Source organism: Bufo bufo, chromosome 4, assembly GCF_905171765.1.
Source record: "Bufo bufo chromosome 4, aBufBuf1.1, whole genome shotgun sequence".
Lineage (NCBI taxonomy): Eukaryota > Metazoa > Chordata > Amphibia > Anura > Bufonidae > Bufo > Bufo bufo.
This window is the reverse complement of record NC_053392.1, coordinates 444,262,902-444,280,516: the sequence shown is the minus strand read 5'-3', so window position 1 is coordinate 444,280,516 and position 17,615 is coordinate 444,262,902.

Genomic DNA, 17,615 nt, shown 5'->3' with positions numbered 1-17,615 from the left:
TTCAAATAGACGGAAGACTCAGGAGTCTATTTGACAGATCTCTTGTTTTCATTGTTGGTGACAGGTTTTCACCCCTTCGCAGATGCTGCTCATTATCAGTCAGGTGGCTCTTTATATGTTCCGCCTCTCACTTGTTTCCTTGCGGCTGATAGCTCTTCTGTGGAGTGCTCTGCTTGTGTGGTGGTTCTCCTGTTCCAGTTACATCTCAAGCTAAGTCCTTTCCCTTTTCTTGTTGTGTCTGTCCTGACTAGGCCTCAGGGAGACATTAGCTCCTTCAGTTTGGAAGGAGCCGATTGCCTCTTTCCCTGTTCCCTAAGCTGAGGGTTTGGTGCAGTGTTTCAGCAGTCTCAGGTTCCTGTGCGTGTGCATTTCCACCTTTGAGATTTGCATATGTTGTTAGCAGCTTAGGGAGAGTATCAGGGAATGCTAGGAGGTGACCTCTTTATTCCCTAGGTTTGGGGCCTAGTCTGTTGTTGTTTAGTTGTGGTTCTCTTTGGTTGTTTTTCCTTCCCCGTACTTCCCGTGACAGGTTGTGCTGTCCGTGGTCTGGATAAGCACCAGCTGACCCAGCAAAATAAACCGGCAGGTGATACTAAAGCTGTGGGCCAACCTAAAATGTTTGGAGACAGTGGGTAGAGCCTGGTATGGGGCAGCGGAACTACGAGTCCCAGCTCGTGATATTGTGGACTGGGTCCCAAGTTTCCAGGGCTGCAGCTCGTCCGGGCCATCCATCTGCATTTGCTGTATAATTGTGGACGAAATAATAAAGACCGTCGCATCCTTATCCTGCCTAGGTGATTAATATGACCCACAAGCCTAGATCCTCACAATAGGAAAATATAGGAAGGTAGCAGTTGGCTGGAGAATCATTTGGCTGACAACTATCTTAAGTAGGCCATATACATAGCATAACAATCTCTATCTCTTTCTGGAAAAATTCTACCTAAATGATTCTGAAGAAATTCTGATTCTACCAAATGTTGCCTCATTCAACATCCAGCATAGAGGCAGGGCAGAGTGCTGGTTGCAGAGTGCTATTGCATTTGTGTTTTTGCGTTTGTATGTGTATTTCGCCATAGCGATGTGCACCTGCATACAGGCTTGTGCTGACTGAATCCCCCACAGATCCCATCATAGTCTATGGGGTCCAGTGGCAAACGGCAGTATCCAGCAATGCCAAATCCAGTAAACTCTGGCAGGCTGTTCTCTGCCTCAAAAGCCTCCTGTATCAGGTTACCACACATGTGAGCATAGCCTAAGCCAGCTAATAATATAGTATTTTTTGGCATGAGGAGAACATGGATAGTTAATTAGTTGCTTACTCACTGTAACTTAGCTTAGATGAAAATAGGTGGTTTGACTTCAAATATGCCAATGTGTGGCCATATTTTGCCAGAATACTTTTCCCCAAAGAGCTGGTGTAAAAACAACTATCTACTAGCAAGATGCACCTTATTTATCATACAGTGTGGGCTACTGGGATACATTTGGCACATCTTTAGACTGCCGAGTCTGTATACCCTGTCTAGATATCAGACATCACTAGTAAATCTGCCTCCGTGTTTAAAACATGTCAGTGTTTTCCTGTTTCTATGCTATCACATGCTTAAATGGAAAGAAAATAAAAGGCATTATTTTATCTAAAGAAGTACTGAGAGTTACTTTCTTTTTCATACTGGAGCATGGGAAGATGGTGGCAGCAGATCAAAGTCACTATATTAACTAATCACAAATATGCCCAATCTACGAAAAACACAGGAATGACCCATTACCAAATCAAGAGGGTAAAGATGTTGCTGTTGCTGTTCTATTCTATACCTCCATTATGGATAGGGTTGTGTTACCTGCCCAAGAAATGTGTTTTCCTTATAATGCATGTGAAATGTAATATCCAACTACATACAGTAGGGATTCAACCACTGTTTTAGCAGGGTTACTCCACAACAAATTATTATGGCCACATAAAGACTGGTAAGTACAGTGTGCATATTAGGATATCTTCAGTTTTCAGAATCAAATATCATAATAATGTAAGCTTGAGACAAAATAACTCTTCCTGATACCTGGCTCTGATACCTGACTATCATATCTGAACTTGTTATTAAAACGGATTGTCCCATGCTAGGCATTGCCAAATTTCTGTCATAAATTATAGATTTTGTGTTGGGCTGCAATGGGCTAACCCCTGCCACTAAGCTCCACCCACTTTTTAGAGAAAAACTCAAAAAGCTGCACATTCTTTTGCACAAAGCTCTCTTTGCACCAAGCGGGCATAAAGCTTTGGTAAATGACACTGAATGTATTGAATACTTGTTCTAGCTCTGACCAATGAAGAAAGTCGCATATTATACAATACGATCGCAGGCCCATAAATGATTATTTAATGTGCTGTGTTTGCTTATTCATTGGGTAATCATCAGCACAGGCTAAATATTGGGAATGAGCATAGGCACAAACGTTCATCCTGGTAATCAGCCCAATTACCGACCTGTGTAAGGGTCCATTCACATGTCTGCAAGTGTTTTGCGGTCCGCAAATTGGGTATCTGCAAAACACGGACACCGGCCATATGCGTTCCGCATTTTGCGGACCGCACATTTCCGGCACTTTAAATAGTCTGCAGACAAGAATAGGACATGTTCTATTTATTTGCAGAACGGAAGTATGGATGCGGAACGGAAGTGCGGATGCGGATGCGGACGGCATCTTTTTCGGCCCTATTGAAAATTTATGTGTCCGGATCCGTTCCACAGTGTTGCAGAACGGATCTGGACCCATTTTGTGGACGTGTGAATGGACCCTAAATGTGCCTTTAGTTTACTCCATCTATAAGTTGACTTAGTTTTACTGGAAAAATGCAGCAAAATTCTGGCATTTTTTTTTTGGGCACACATTGCCACATTTAAGCCATCCCCTTTTTCTACAAAACAGCAACCCTTTTTGCTAAGCCATACGCCTTGTCCGACGAGGCATAAAATATTAGAAAAGTGTCCAAAGCATTTGATAAATGTAGTGCAAAGCATATACAGCAGTTTTTTGGCACATGTGGCCCCAAGAAACTGCCACATTTTCAATAGTAAATCTATCCAGTGTCGGACTGGGGTGCCTAGGGCTCACCAGTAAAATTCATACTGGTGGCCCAGTGTAATGCTATATGCAAATATAACCTGCTCACACAGAGGCAGGCAGCAGCAGGATGCTTAAGATAATTGATTATGGGGGTCCCTGCAGTGACTTTGAGAAGGTAGATTTCTGGGGAAAGAGGATACAGGCTGGTGTGCCTCTGTGCCTATAAGTCTTCTCTGCCACCCATGCATCTATGATAAAAAAAAAATGGGTGGCCTCTTATCTACCCAGTTTTTTATATTGCCACACAGGCTGGTTGAGATTCGGTAAGCTGCATATTTATTTTAAGTGCAGTCAATCTACTGTGCCATGTGTTACTGTTGCAAGGGATGAGAAACTGGGGGGCCCATCTTTGCTCAGGGGCCCCCCCCCCCCCCCCCCCAGGGGATTCAACTGTTCACCTGTGGGCCAGTCCGAGGGATTATTGAAGGAACCTGTGTTAGGACACTGCCATAGGTTGAATGATTTGGAAGCAACACACTATAGCTATATGCAACTATTTCTTATTTGATATTCAGACAGTAATATAAATTGTTTAGGTTATGGCCATACAGCCTACTGGTGCAGTTTTGGCTCTGGATCATAGTCAGGCAGCTGAGATGATCAAAAGCTTTGAGATAAGTAAAAAAAAAAAAAAAAAAGCCTACCTAACTTATCTGGGGTTTGGCTACTTTCACACTAGCGTTCGGGGCTCCGCTTGTGAGCTCCGTTTGAAGGGTATCACAAGCGGCCCCGAACGCATCCGTACTGCCCCAATGCATTCTGAGTGGATGCGGATCCGCTCAGAATGCATCAGTCTGGCTTGCAGCGTTCGGGTGTCCGCCTGGCCGTGCGGAGGCAAACGGATCCGTCCAGACATGCAATGTAAGTCAATGGGGACGGATCCGTTTGAAGTTGACACAATATGGCTCAATTTTCAAACGGATCCGCCCCCATTGACTTTCAATGTAAAGTCTGGACGGATCCGTCTGAACTACTTTCACACTTAGAATTTTTTCTAAACTATAATGCAGACGGATCCATTCTAAACAGATCCAAACGTCTGCATTAGGCCTAGTTCACACAAACGTTTTTTTTGCGGGTCCGTATGTCTTCCGTTTCCGTTCCGTTTTTTCTGAACCATCTATTGAAAATGTTATGGCCAGCCTAATTTTTTTCTATGTAATTACTGTATACTGTACATGGCATACGGAAAAACGGAACGGAAAAACGGAAAGTAAACGGAAACACAACGGAACTCAAAAACGGAACAACGGATCCGTGAAAAACGGACCGCAAAAAAGTATAAAAGCCATACGTTCGTGTGAACTGCCGTTTATACTGATGACCTATCATCAGGGTAGGTCATCAATATCTGATCAGTGGGGGTCCGACACCCCCGCTGATCAGCTGTTTGACGAGGAGGCAGCGTTCCATGGGAGTGCTGCTTCCTTGTCTTTACTTGTCGTCTCCTGTGGAGCGGTGGCATAGTATAATTACAAGTACTCGCTCCATTCAAATAAATAGAGAGAGTACTTGCATTACACTTCACTTCCAAGATGAAGTGCATTGTAATGAAGAGGAAGCGGCGCCTCCTTTCCAAACAGCTGATCGGCGGGGTCCCGGGTGTCAGAACCCTGCCGAACAGATATTAAAGACCTATCCTGACAGTAGGTTATCAATATAAATGGCTGGACAACCCCTTTTTTACTGATTCCAAGAACATCAAATTTTAATGGTCAGTCAAGACTGTACCTTGGTGCCTAGCCCCCACCAAAAAATGTCTCCACTCCTCGAACACCTATGTACATAATAGCCATTAACTATTGCCAATGTCATAATGCCCTTCAGCAGGAAAAAACCTACAAGACAAATACGTGCAGTGGTGTAGATTAGCCACAGAGGAAGATCTCCAAGACAGAACTGCTCCCACGCCCACTTCCACAAAAAAGAGACATGGGTGGGCCAAAATAAAGGCATGTTTGAGGGTATCAAAAGCTGAAACACCCTCTTGACTCAAATTTTGAAGATCTGCTCCCTTCTTAGTGAGATCAGTTAGGCATATGGTATGAGGCATACAGGCAACAGAAGAGAAATTACAAATAAATTTCCTGTAATAATTAGCAAAACCCTGAAATCTCTGTAAGGCCTTAGCCAGCATAGTTCTCCCATGGAATCTGCAGTACAGTTGTCTGTAAAAAGGTAGCCAATCAGTAGAGAATGTAAGTTTATTTTAATAGACAAAGACAAATTTATCAATGAAATCCCTGAGAATGTCATTTACCAGATTTTTAAAAACTCCGGGAGCATTACCAATTCAAGGGGCATAACTAGGTATTCATAGGGTAGAGATGAGTGGGAGAGAGTAGTGATTCTTAACCGTGATTTTATTCAGTTTGAGATAATCAATACAAGGTCTTAAACCACCATCTTTTTTTTTGCTCTGTGGGGAAACAGATGGGGTATTATGACCCTTACAAAGGCTGTCCTCAATATAATCCTTCACACCCTGTTTTTATACCCTTGGGGAATTTAGCATCAGAAAAAAGCTCAAAAGCCAGTCATATGGTCTATGGGGGGAGGGGGGGGGAGTGTGTCACTACCATATTCAGAAAATTTAGCAGTAAAATACTGAACACATGGAGGTAGAAGAGGCATATCAGAAAAGACAATGGATACAGACATACAAGATTCCATAGATCTGGAGCTCCACTTAACTAGGTCCCCTTCTACCAGTTAATGACAGGATTATAAGATTGTAGACAGAGGTACCCCAAAATCAGCTCATTGGGCAGATTATCAAGGACAAAAAAATTATGAGCCCTAAATGCATGAATCCAACAACTTACCGTAGGTTACAGGCGGGGTGTAAAGTTTAACAGGAGCCTGAGACAAGTGCTCTGATCTTCACTGAAGTGACAAGCTGCAATAACAGGAGGGATAATTTTTTTAGCAACCTGAAAATCCTGAAAATTTGCTGCACATTCACAATCAACTAAAGCTCTACCTACCACTGGATTTTCAGAATAATACATTGAAACAGACAAAAATTTCTTAAAATGAATGGGAGATACTTGACCTCCTCGTTCCGAGAACCACTTAGGTGTTGAAGTTTTTCCTGCTTGCAACACTTGGAAAAACTCTTGAGCATATAGTTGGCATCACCACAGTAGAAACACAGCCCCCATCTTCTCTGGAAGCTTCTCCACTCATAGGCTGACATGGTGGATCTCAAATTAATAGATTCCGCAGAAGACAGAGGGATAGACTTCAGATCTCAACAGAGTAGGCTGCAAAGAAGTGTAATCCTTGTTGCATTCCCTTAGAAGTTGATGAAGTCTGATGGCCAGGATCATAGCTTCCTCCAAGGAGGCCTTTTAATAAGTTAGAGACCAAGGTCATCGTCCAGACCACAGCCAGTGAACCGTAAACTGCTATTAGCCTTCCAAGATCGTAGAGAACTCATCTGCCTTGATATTGTTCTCTGCAGGATGGAAATGCAGGAGATAGCTGAATCTGTCAAACAAAAGTTATGTTCGAGCCTTCTTATGATCCATATATATGACAAGTGGATGAACACCATCCAGGAGATGCTTCTATTCTTCTAGAGCCAACTTAATGGCCAGCAGCTCTCTGTCACTGACGGAATAATTGTACAATACAGGTAGAAGGACTTAGAAAAAAAGCCACATGTAACCATTTTCCCAGAGCAACAACTCTAGGTAAGAACAGCTCCGGCTCCTACAGAGGACTCATCCACCTCTAGAAAGAACTATTTGGAAACTTCTGGATGACAAAGAACAGTAGCCGAGGAGAATACCTGCTTAAGCATCTAGAAAGTAGTCTTTGCCTCTGGTGCCCATTCGTTAGTGTTCACCCCCTAAGCAGGTGACTGCTGAAATGGGAGTAGTAAAGGTAGACAAACTGCAAGTAGGTAGGGAAAGCGGGCTGGGTTCTAGCCTTAGGGCTCACTGTCCTTTTATGTCCCTACCTACAGTCGTAACATTATCACTGGCCCAAACAAAAAGACTTGGTACCTGCACTACTATGGACGCCATGGCAGCTTTAGCCTCACAGATGGAGGGCATTGCTCAGTTGATGCAGGATTTAGTTTGCACTTCCGCCCAATTCCCCTGAGCAGTATTCTTTTTTTTCTGCCCTCGGACTTCTGTATGATGAGCCTGACAGGGCAGCCTACACTGAAAGTCAGCTCCTCTCTGTGTCAAGGCAGGCAGCCTGTATAGGAGTACTGCTCTGAGTTTCGCAGGTGGTGTACTGCGTCTGGCTGGAACAATCCAGCCAATAAATTACAGTTCAGACTGCGCCTTTCAGAAACTCTGTGGGATCTGTTAGTCCTTAGACAAGGCCATGTCTCTAGCTATTCGACTATTCTCTGTCAGTCCTTCTCCCTTCCCTTCTGTCTCAGTCTAATGTGGTGAAGGCACCAGTGGAGTCCGAAGAGTGCATGCAAGTGGGTACCATGTCTTATCAGCAAAATGAGGAACACCGCTTCAAGAATGGCCTTTGCTTCTACTGTAGCAGTCCTGAACATCTACTGCAATGCTGTCCAACTAGGCTGGGGGTGTAAATCTTTAAGTGTCTGAGTGATAATCGGGGAGTTCACTCAGACGCACAGGTATTTCCCAAACAAATTGACAGGGTTCTATTGCCTGTAAATCTCTCTTCACAAGGGGTATATGTTTCTGGCTTAAATTTTGTGGATTCAGGGGCTGCAGGTAGCTTTGTTAATTTTGATTCTGAGATTGCTTTGGGTCTCAAATTACTTAGGTTACCTGAACTGATTCCAGTATACAGGGTGGATACTACTCCTTTAGCCGGAGGATTTATTGAGAATAGGACTCCAGATTTGGTCATGAAGGTCGGTTCCATTCATTCTGAGAGGTGTGCCTTATATGTCATGAAAGATTTGTCTGCTGACGTCGTCCTGGGATTACTGCGGTTGAGGGAACATAGTCTTGTCTTTAATAGTGATGAGCGGCAGGGGCAACATTCGAATTCGTGATATTTTGTGAATATTTTGTAGAATATTCATTGAATATTCGCAAATTCGAATATTCATTATATTCTACATTCTTTTTTTTAACACGAAAATCGGCAAGGTAATGATCGCGTAATATGCAAATATTACGTGATCAATACAGGCGTGGGTCAAAAACTAATATATAGCCCTATAGAATATAGATGGAAAAAAAACTGACGAATATTCTAAAAGACAAATATATAGCACTATATTCAATATAGTGCTATATATTAGTTTTTAGAATATTCGTCAATGACAAATATTCTAAAAAGCACTGTTCACTTCAGATGGAAAAAAAATATGAATATTCTAAAAAACGAATATATAGCACTACACTCACCTAAAGAATTATTAGGAACACCTGTTCTATTTCTCATTAATGCAATTATCTAGTCAACCAATCACATGGCAGTTGCTTCAATGCATTTAGGGGTGTGGTCCTGGTCAAGACAATCTCCTGAACTCCAAACTGAATGTCAGAATGAGAAAGAAAGGTGATTTAAGGAATTTTGAGCGTGGCATGGTTGTTGGTGCCAGACGGGCCGGTCTGAGTATTTCACAATCTGCTCAGTTACTGGGATTTTCACGCACAACCATTTCTAGGGTTTACAAAGAATGGTGTGAAAAGGGAAAAACATCCAGTATGCGGCAGTCCTGTGGGCAAAAATGCCTTGTGGATGCTAGAGGTCAGAGGAGAATGGGCCGACTGATTCAAGCTGATAGAAGAGCAACGTTGACTGAAATAACCACTCGTTATAACCGAGGTATGCAGCAAAGCATTTGTGAAGCCACAACACGCACAACCTTGAGGCGGATGGGCTACAACAGCAGATGACCCCACCGGGTACCACTCATCTCCACTACAAATAGGAAAAAGAGGCTACAATTTGCACGAGCTCACCAAAATTGGACTGTTGAAGACTGGAAAAATGTTGCCTGGTCTGATGAGTCTCGATTTCTGTTGAGACATTCAAATGGTAGAGTCCGAATTTGGCGTAAACAGAATGAGAACATGTATCCATCCTCTGATTGCTACTTCCAGCAGGATAATGCACCATGTCACAAAGTTCGAATCATTTCAAATTGGTTTCTTGAACATGACAATGAGTTCACTGTACTAAAATGGCCCCCACAGTCACCAGATCTCAACCCAATAGAGCATCTTTGGGATGTGGTGGAACGGGAGCTTCGTGCCCTGGATGTGCATCCCTCAAATCTCCATCAACTGCAAGATGCTATCCTATCTATATGGGCCAACATTTCTAAAGAATGCTATCAGCACCTTGTTGAATCAATGCCACGTAGAATTAAGGCAGTTCTGAAGGCAAAAGGGGGTCCAACACCGTATTAGTATGGTGTTCCTAATAATTCTTTAGGTGAGTGTATATGGCTACACTACATAGACAAAAAAAAATCACAGAAAAAACTAAGATAAAAACATCCTGCACGGTATGATATACAAATCTGCGGATGTCACTGGCCATATTATTGAAGAAAATCACAGAAATAAGATAATAATGCACTTAGTAAAGTAGATGCAAGCATTATATATGGACAAAGTCCAAAGAGACACTTAGCCAATATATTTTGATCAAAACACATCTGAGCCTGCCTACCAAGCGCCAAGGTGGTCTCAGGTCAGGCAGGTCCTACGCTAAACCTACCTAAGCCATTGGGCTTCTATGTTCAGAAGCGCAGACGCCGCACATATGGTGTGCTGCTCCTAGTCACCTCCATGTGCATCAAACAACCAATGGGAGGAGGAGCAAGCACACCTATATGTACCACCTAATCAAGGCGCTTTATTAGATAGGAAGGACAAAAGTGCAGAGGAATGCTACTCCCAAGATAAAATAGGTGCGCATTCACACTTGAAGGTGCCACTCCCTCAAGCAAATACTACATAGACAAAAAAAATCACTGAAAAAACTAAGATAAAATCTTCCTGCACGGTATGATATACAAATCTGCAAATGTCACTGCCCATATTATTGAAGAAAATCACAGAAATAAGATAATAATGCACTTAGTAAAGTAGATGCAAGCATTATATATGGACAAAGTCCTCACTCTGATATGATAATATCTGAGACACTTAGCCAATATATTTTGATCAAAACACATCTGAGCCCGCCTACCAAGCGCCAAGGTGGTCTCAGGTCAGGCGGGTCCTACGCTAAACCTACCTAAGCCATTGGGCTTCTATGTTCAGGAGCGCAGACGCCGCACATATGGTGTGCTGCTCCTAGTCACCTCCATGTGCATCAAACAACCAATGGGAGGAGGAGCAAGCACACCTATATGTACCACCTAATCAAGGCGCTCTATTGGATAGGAAGGGCAAAAGTGCAGAGGAATGCTACTCCCAAGATAAAATAGGTGCCGCATTCACACTTGAAGGTGCCACTCCCTCAAGCAAATACTACATAGACAGAAAAATCACAGAAAAAACTAAGATAAAAACATCCTGCACGGTATGATATACAAATCTGCAGATGTCACTGGCCATATTATTGAAGAAAATCACAGAAATAAGATAATAGTTCACTTAGTAAATGGCTACACTATATGGAAGTATTATTTGTGAATACACGCAGCGCCATTTTACTGCACATTGGCGGGAAAAAGCACGAGGGAGAAAGAAAAAGGATGCTAACATGACCCTGAGAGGAAGTAGGATGGGCTTGCTCTGATTGGCTCACAGGCCGACAGACAGCCTGGATAAGCCCATCTGTGCGGCAGCAGGCCCTTTCCCTTGCAGAACAAGCAGAACATTTTGTGTTGGGCTGTGAATGAGGGTGGATTGGTCTATTTAGTATCTGACAGAAAACGATCTTAGGGACAGTGTACAATGACAATCAAACTCCTATTCTAGTGTGAGGGATAGTAAAGGGAAAGGCTAGAAAGAAGAAGAATTGTGTTGAATAGGGAAAGGCAGGGAAAGCTTACAGCCAGAGAGTGAGAAGTGAGGATCTAAGGCTGGGTATGCCTGGCAGTGCCTTCTAGCTCTAATTACTGCCATATATCATAGCTGCTGCTGCAGAACCTCAAAAGCAGCTACCTGCAAGAACATCTTTTTTTTTGCCCATTTTAACAGAAATACAGTTTTGTTTCATTTAGTTTTGTTTTGTGGGGGGAATAAGCTCAGAACTGTACATGTGTTTTTTTATGAGGTATGTGAAAATAGCAATATACATGTGTCTTACAATCCTGAGGGTGGCGTTTTAAATCTCTGAGTGAAAACACATGAAATACCATATTTTTCACCCTAATTGGGGTGCATTTTTTCCCCAAATTGGGGTGGGGGGGAATGTCAGTGCATCTTATGGGGCAAAATAGTTCAGGAGGACCGGTAAGCAATAAAGCACTCCCTGGGCTCTGTACTCACCGCGCTGTGACTGAGCACAGCCTGAGGACATCGACACGCTGTGACCTCACACTGTGTGCGTCGGGTCATAGCACAGCATGCGGCAGGCTGAACTAAAAGAGAGTGGATGCAGCGGTGTCCGGAGCAGGAGAGGTAAGTTAATTGTTTTTTGTTTGCTCTGAGCCTGGAGCTATGATCTGAGGTCTACTAGGAAGGTGGGGGAAGGGGGGCAGTGTCATTCACATCAGGCCCTGATATGAGTACTGCTTTGGGGGAGTCATTCACATTGGTGCTTTGATCTGAGGTCTGCTAGGGCAGTCATTCAGATCGGACTCTGATCTGAGGTCTGCTTGGGGGTAATATTCACATTGGAGGCATGGGTGTAGGAACTCCCAAAAATCTGGGGGGACAGCATTTTTGCTCGCCGGGTATATTCTTATTCAGTAAACTGCGAGTTGTTTATACCATTAAATTTTAAGTGTGTGTGTGTGTGTGTGAAAAATCTCACCAAAAAATATGTAAAAGCAACAGTGCCAGTAATAACAGGCCACCCCCCCCAATCATATGCCAGTAATAACAGGGCCCCCCCCCCCAATCATGTGCGAGTAATAACACCCCCCCAATCATGTGCCAGTAATAACAGCCCCCCCAATCATGTGCTAGTAATATCAGCCCCCCCCCCATTCATGTGCCAGTAATAACAGGCCACCCCATTCATGTGCCAGTAATAACAGGGCCCCCTCAATCATGTGCCAGTAATAACAGGGCCCCCCCAATCATGTGCCAGTAATAACAGCCCCCCCAATCATGTGCCAGTAATAACAACCCCCCAATCATGTGCGATTAATAATAGCCCCCCCAATCATGTGCCAGTAATAACAGCCCCCCCCCCAATCATGTGCCAGTAATAACAGGCCCCCCCCCCATTATGTTCCAGTAATAACAGGGCCCCCCGCCATTATGTGCCAGTAATAACAGGGCCTCCCATTATGTGCCAGTAATAACAGGCCCCCCCATTATGTGCCAGTAATAACAGGGCCCCCCCCATTATGTGCCACTAATAACAGGGCCCCCCCCCCCCACATTATGTGCCAGTAATAACTGGGCCCGGCCCCCCCAATCATGTTCCAGTAAAACTAAGTATTGTATATATTTTTTTAAAAATTAACACTTATACTTACCTCTTTGGAACGATGCGATGCAGGCCTCTTCCAGCCTGTGTCCCGCGCTGTACGGCTCAGGCGGCGCGATGACGTCATTGCGCCGCCTACGCCGGCCTCTGATAGGCTGCCGGCCTAGTGCCGGCAGCCTATCAGAGGAGCAGGAAAGGGACACACCTCTCCCCTGCTCCTCCGCACAGCCTTCTGTTTGTATCGCTGTCCTGAGGACGACGATACAAACAGATCACTATGGAGATGAGCGCTTCCACAATGGAAGCGCTCATCTCAGTGCCCCGCCGCCGCCGCACATATTGCCCCGCTGCGCTGCCGCTGGGGGGGGTTTTCACCATACCTGTGTTCCCCCGCATTATTTCCTGGGGGGATCCGTTCTCCCCGTCCCCCCCGGTTCCTACGCCCATGATTGGAGGTCTGATCTGCGGTCTGCTTGGGGGTCATTTACATTCGAGGTCTGAATGGAGGGTTCTTATTCACATTGGGGCTATGATCTGAGGTCTGATTGGGGGTCTGAGCTGAGGTCTGATAAACATTGGGGGTCTGATTGGGGCTGTAAGCTGAGGTATGATTAACATTGGGGGTGTTACTTGGGCTCTGAGCTGAGGTCTGATGAAAAATATTTCCTCTAAAACCTAAGTGTGTCTTATAAAGCATACTGTTATGTACTGCTGACATAAGCCCATCGCTAATGTCAGTCAGCTACATAACGTTATTTCTCATGACAGAAACCCTTTAAAAGGTGAAACTAATATATGAGATAGACTCATTACATACAAATCGAGATATTTCAAGCCTTTATTTGTTATAATTTGGATGATTATGGCTTACAGCTTATGAAAACCCCAAATTCTCAGAAAATTTGAATATAACATAAAATCAATAAAAAAAGGATGTTAAATAGAAAAATGTAGGACCTCTGAAAAGTATAATCATGCATATGTACTCAGTATTTGGTTTGGGCACCTTTTGCATCAATTAGTGCCTCAATGTGGCGTGGCATTGATGCTATCAGCCTATGGCACTGCTGAGGTGTTATTAAAGACCAGGATGCTTCAATAGCAGCTTTCAGCTCTTCTGCATTGTTCAGTCTCATGTCTCTCATTTTTCTCTTGGCAATACCCCATAGATTCTTTATGAGGTTCAGGTCAGGCGAGTTTGCTGGCCAATCAAGCACAGTAATCCCATGATCATTGAACCAGGTTTTGGTACTTTTGGCAATGTGGGCAGGTGCCAAGTCCTGCTGGAAAAGGAAGTCACCATCTCCATAAAGCTCATCTGCGGAAGGAAGCATGAAGTGCTCCAAAAATCTCCTGGTAGACGGCTGGGTTGACTCTGGCAGGGGCGTAACGATCGCGGTCGCAGGGAGTGCGACTGCGACCGGGCCCGGCGGGGGGAGGGGGCCCGCTGTACTAACATGTAATGAAGCGCTGTGAAGGGGCCCGGCATGAAGTACAGTGACAATGCCGGGCCCCGTCAGGGCGCTCCATTCAGAGGCGTAGCGTGGGGGGGGGGGGGCGGGGGGGCCGTCGCCCCGGGCGCCACTCTGCAGGGGGCGCCGTCTGCGGGGCTGGCACAAGTTAAATCGCCGACGCTGTGTTTTTTTTTCTTCACACAGCGTTCGGCTGCAGAGCAGAGTGAGGAGGCGAGAGGGGGCGGGGCATGCACGGCAGTTCCCAATAGGCTCCGCCCACCTTCCAGGCGGGAAGTACAGTGCAGACTGCAGAGCCAGGAGCCGGAGGCAGCAAGAAGAAGCAGAAGATCATGGCTGCAGCTGAATCAGTAGGAGACTGTAGTCCAGCCATGAGCCTAGAGACAGTGATTCAACTTGAATTACTTAGTGGGGGCATTGTGCACTGTCTGTGGGGACAGTATTACTTTGTTGGGGCCCTGGGGCGCAAATTACGTAATGGGCAGTGCCCATTACGTAATTTGCCCCCCAGTGCCCCCACTAAGTAATACTAACTGCCCCCACAGACAGTGCACAACTCACTGCACACTGCCCATTACGTAATTTGCCCCCCAGTGCCCCCACTAAGTAATACTAACTGCCCCCACAGACAGTGCACAACTCACTGCACACTGCCCATTACGTAATTTGCCCCCCAGTGCCCCCACTAAGTAATAGTGCCCCACAGACAGTGCACAGTTGTGGCAGTATTACTTAGTGGGCCACTGGGGGGCAAATTACGTAATGGGCAGTGCGCAGTGAGTTGTGCACTGTCTGTGGGGGCAGTATTACTTTGTTGGGGCACTGGGGGGCAAATTACTTAATGGGCAGTGCCCATTACGTAATTTTCCCCCCAGTGCCCCCACTAAGTAATACTAAGTGGCTGAACAAATGCATGCCCTCGCAGGGGCAGCAGTGCAGCACAATCCACCATTATCCGGCCGGCCAGCAAGTACAGGAACAGCCAAACAGGAGGAGTCAGATCGATGACAGCCAGGTAGGAATCAGGAGAAGATGTTAGAACTTAGATGGATGGATCACAAGTAGGGGGCGTGGAGCGGGCGGCGGCTAGTCGGGATTCGGACTCGAGAGCACCGGCGCTCCCAGGCAGAGTGCGCTCTGCGCGGTGGCCTACTCTGCTTATAGGTGGCGCCGGCCCTGGATTCAAGCGACCCTGATATCATTCTGTCCAGTTAATATTGGTTCACTATCTCATATATTAGTTTCACCTTTTAAGTTGCATTACTGAAATAAATGAACTTTTGCACAATATTCACATTTTTCGAGTTTCACCTGTTTATGCAGCACATCTGTGCTTCTCTTTACTACTTTGAATCATAAGCACTGGTTTATCGGAAAAGACCTGTCACTGAAAAGTTCCTCTGTCATTTGCATGCTCTGCTGACAATGCTGGTTTACTATAGATGTTGTTGCCTCGGTAAAAAATGATAAGATGAAAAAGGGACCTCGCCATCAACCAGATCTCATGCAGACGTATGCAGAATTTGGAGATGCTTATTCATAAAATTACATATTACACAGATAAGGACACAATAGTGACTTCCCTGAGGACTGGCTTATCTCTCATTCTCATGTTAAGAACCACACCTACAAAGATGACACAGAACATCTCACAACATACAAAGTACAGAAGTCTCGTAAAGCAGCATTCCACATAAGCCTTCTCTTGGCAACCTCTGAGAAAAACACATTTGTGCTGATATCTGCATCAGGCATTTCAAGCCCTCCAAAGGACAATGGTAAAAGTATACTGCCAAATTTAAGTAATTTCCAAACACAAAACTCAGTCCTTTGTACACCAGATAACGAGGTCTTTGAACAATGATTGTATGAAAGGAAATAAACACAATAGTTCATGGAAGTAACTTTTTTTAGCACTGTAAAGTTCAAAATTAACTGTGATTCAGAGAAGAATATGAGCTGTACCCTAGATCCAGAAGCTGTTCTTCAGTTCTGTGCACTTTGAGTTATATGGGTATACTAGAAAAAATATGAAGTGTTGATCTGTTTGTGTGTTTATTGGATTGTTCCAAGGGTGTCCAGGAGGCCAATCCATGCCCTCATTTTTTGTTTGTTTTTTAACGGGGAAATCACTAGTAGCACTATAAACCACGGCAGTTAAACACTGTTTATTTTATTTTTAACTGTCCCCCATAACCGTGACCTCCACGGCGCCACAACCCTTTAACTGTGACCTCCACAGTGCCTTGGCCCCTTAACTGTTACCTCCATAGCTACTTGACAGCTTGACACTGATCTCTACAGTGACTCTCCCCTTAACAGAGACCTCCACGGTGCCCCGCATCCTTAACAGAGACCTCCACAGTGCCCCACCACTTAATAGTCATTTCTACGGTGCCCCGCCTCCTTAACTATGACCTCCACAAAACCCCGCCCCTTAACAGTGCCATCCGCAGTGGCCAGCAACCTTAATAGTGACCTCCACAGTGCCCTGCACCCTTAACAGTGACCTCCACAGCACCATGCTCCCAACATAAACTACATTGCTGGGTGCATATACACTAAAGGTATTACGCACGTTTTTTCTGCATATACTTTAATTTAGAAAATTTGCAGCGTAATACAGTGCTGGCAAAGTTAATGAGATTCCCAAATCTCATGTATATGGTGCCTATTGTGTACACGTAGAAATTGACTTGGGGTGTGGCATGTCAATTGTTTGTGCAGCTCCCTAAATTAATGTATTGCAGAATTACCCGCCAAACTTCTGCATCATTTGTATATACCCTAAGGGTATGGCCACACATGGCAGGAAAATCCACAGCGGATTTTGTTGCAGAAATCCTCACAGGAAAACCTGCAGTTAATCACCAGATTTCACTATGAATTGACATGCTGAGGAACCACGCTGCATGTCAAGTTTTATGCAGGTTTTCTTGCAGAAAATATCCACAGTGAGTGAATCAGATTCTTAAAAATCTCATCCACTTTGCTGTTACTGTAAAAAATGCAGATTTTTCACGTGCACATCTGCTGTGGAAATTCCACACTGTATATGCTCCATGTATGACCGTACCCTTATGGGATCTCCAGGTTCCACTATATCTTAGGCCCCTCTATCAGCAGCTGGTAATAGTAAGTCTCACTACTGAAAAATCCGTTAATTATTCCTTGACTTTAAGTAAACTGAAAGATAAAATCCTGTCGTCCACAGTGGTCAAGAGATAGAGCAGTAACATGAAGCTCCTGAGAGTCGGTGCAAAATTTGGGGTCCCACACCTAGAATGTGCTTTTTGGGTTCCCTCAAGCTTCAGGGCTTGGGTGCTTCTGTTACTCGTAGCTATGTTGTTCAGCAGTACTGACACAGACTAACGTCCCTTTTGGTTTTGGCTAAAACAGGGCATTAAAAGAACACGTGTGGTATATAGTAAAAATGTATATATATGAATTCAAAACATCAACCTATATGAATAATATTTGTATAGGAGTGGAATTTTC